Below are 3,350 nucleotides of genomic sequence, written 5' to 3'. Positions count from 1 at the left end.
CAAGGATACACAGCTAGTATATATCACAAGCTTGACTGAAATTAGTATCTATTTGCTTCCAAAAAAAATGCTTTTCGTTTGTGTTATGCTATCTAAATTTCTATTGGGATTCAAGGAGTTGCAGTGCGTAAAATGATAGCAAAAAGGTATCTTAGAAGACACTGAATACATAACTGAGTCTCAAAGAATTAGGGAGGCAGTTGCATGTAAGACAGATCAAGAGAGGGTGCCAGGGGAAGAAGGGTTTTCTAGAGAGTGAGAACATCCTATGCAGAGACCTGGAGGTGAGAAGCAGGCATGTTTAGGGACCTGCAACACATCATCAGGTTTATGTGTCTCTGGGAAAGTAAGCACTATTAGGTCACCCTGCCATTACTCTTTGAAAATGATATCAGGAAGTTATTAGGGAAAGAAAAATAAAATAAGATGGAAATTGGGGTGGAGACAAACCATAAAAGATGCTGAACTTAAAGAAACAAACTGAGGATTGGTGGAGGGGAGGTGGGTAGAGAGTTGGGGTAATTGGGTGATGAGCACTAAGAAGAGCACTTGCTGTAGTGGGGCACTGGGTGTTATAGCCAACTGGTGGATCACTAAATTCTACCTCTGGGGGCACCTGGGTGGCTTAGTGGGTTAAGTCTCTGCCTTCAGCTCAGGTCATGATCTCAGGGTCCTGGGATCGAGCCCCGCATCTGCCGCATCCAACTCTCTGCTCGGCGGGGAACCTGTTTCACCCTCTCTCTCTGCCTGCCTCTCCACCTACTTGTAATCTCTCTGTCAAATAAATAAATAAATTGTACTTCTGAAATTAATAAATATAGAAATTCCTTGTTTGAGGGAAAAAACAATTTATTAAATTAGATCTCAATTAAGCAGAGGCCTCAATTAGATTGTGTCTTAAAAAATATTATTTTTTTGAGAAGAAATAGAAGAATGCCAAATGTTCAGCCCTCTTTCATCCAGTCACTTGGGCAAGAGCAAAACTGAACCTCGGTGTCTCACCTGTTAGGTAAGGTTTGTCAAAAACATCTCCGAGGTCTAATAACTAGAAGAAAACAAACTCCATTATTCTGATTTATTGTTTCTCTAAAAAGCATCCAAGACAGGAACTCTTTGAAGTAAGATATGGAGGTTTTGACCTCCTCTTTAATCAGAGTTATTTTGGGGTGGGGATGGTTTGTGGTCTGTGATACTGTGTGGGTAAGACAGGCAACAGGATGTACACTTAAAAATATTGATCCTGGAGCATACTGTCTGGGTAAGGATCCTGATTTTTATGAACTATGTGACCTTTAACAAGTGTAATTGTCATATTTTGCTGTGTAACAAGCTATCCCAAATTTGGAAGCCTGAAAAATAGCAAACATTTATCACATAAAATTTATAAAGGTCAGAAATCCCAGAGACGCTTAGCTAGATACTTTTGGTTTAGGATCTCCAATGAATTAGAATCATCTTAACAAGCCCACGAATCCAAATGGACTTAGGTGGCTTTTGGAGGAAGTTTTAACTCCTCACTATATGGGTCACTTCATAGAGCTGCTCACGCGTATGGTAACTGGTTTTCCCTAGAACAAGTGAAGATAGAGACAGAGATAGAAGAAGATACAAGTCACAGTGTTTTTATACTTTGGTCTTAAGAGGGGCATCCCATTACATCTGTTATATACTATTCATTAGAAATGAATCACTAATAGCAGAAAGGGAAATTAAGAAAATGATCCCTTTTAAATTGCACCAAAAATTATGACATATTTAGGAGTAAACTTAACCAAACACCTGTATTCTGAAAACTTTAAAACACTGATGAAAGAATTTGAAGAGGATGTAAAGAAATGGAAAGACATTCCATGCTCATGCATTAGAAGAAAATGACATTATTAAAATGCCTCTATTGCTCAAAGCAATATACACATTTAGTGCAGTCCCTGTCAAAATATCAACAGCACTTAGAATTAACAAAACTAAAATTTGCATGGAACCACAAAAGATATCAAATAACCAGAGCAACCTTTAAAAAGAACAACAAAACTGGAGGTATCACAATTCCAGAATTCCAAGTTATATTACAAAGCTTAGTAATCAAAATAGCATGGTACTGGCATAAAATAGATACATAGATCAATGGAACAGAATAGAAAACCCAGAAATAAACTCACAATTATATGATCAATTAAACCTTGACAGCAAGAAAGAATATCCAATGAGGAAAAGACAGTCTTTTTAACAAATGGTGTCAAGCAAACTGGACAGCTAGATGCAAAAGAATAAAAATAGACCATTTTCTTACACCCTAGACAAAAATAAACTCAAAGTGGATTAAAGGCCTAAATATGAGACCTGAAACCATAAAAGTCTTAGAAGAGAGTATAGGCAGTAGTTTCTCTGACATTGCCTTTAGCAACATTTTTCTGGACATTTTTATGTCTCTTGAGGCAAGGAAAATAAAAGCAAAAATAAACTATTAGGACTACACAAAAATAAAAAAACTTCTGCACAGTGAACAAAAATATAAGACAACCTATTGCATGGTAGAAGATATTTGCAAATGACATGCCTGATAAAGGGTTAGCATCCCAAATATTTAAAGAACTTATACAACTCAACACCCCACAAATAATCTAATTAAAAATGGACAGAAGACATGAGCAGATATGTCTTCAAAGAAGACATCCAGATGGTCAACAGATGTATGAAAAGATGTTCAACATCACTTACCATTAGGAAAATGCAAATCAAAACTACAATGAGATATCTCCTCACACCTGTCACAGTGGTTAAAATTAACAACACACACAACAACAGGTGTTGGTGAGGTTGTGAAGAAAAAGGAACCCTCATGCACTATTGGTGGGAATGCAACCTGATGCAGGCACTGTAGAAAACAGTATGGAGTTCTTCAAAAAGTTAAAAATAGAACTACGCTCCTACCCAGCATTCCTGCTGCTGGGTACTTACCCAAAGATTTAAGACAAACAAACAAACATAATAATTCAAAGGGATACATGCACCTCTATGTTCATAGCAGCATTATTTATAATAGGCAAATTATGGAAGCGGCCCAAGTGTCTGTTCATTGATAGATATATGGATAAAGATGCAGTATATATTCACAATGGAATATTATTCAGCCATAGAAAAGAATAAAATATTGCCATTTACATTTACAATGACATGGGTGGAATTAGAGAGTATCATGTTAAGTGAAATAAGTCAGTCAGAGAAAGACAAATACCATATGATTTCACTTATATGTGGAATTTAAGAAACAACACAAATGAACAAAAAAAAAAAAAGAAAAAAAAGAAAAGAGAGAGAGACAAAGAGAGTCAAACCAAGAAACAGACTCT

This window comes from Mustela lutreola, chromosome 1 (assembly GCF_030435805.1).
Source record: "Mustela lutreola isolate mMusLut2 chromosome 1, mMusLut2.pri, whole genome shotgun sequence".
NCBI lineage: Eukaryota > Metazoa > Chordata > Mammalia > Carnivora > Mustelidae > Mustela > Mustela lutreola.
Note: the sequence above shows the minus strand (reverse complement) of the source record.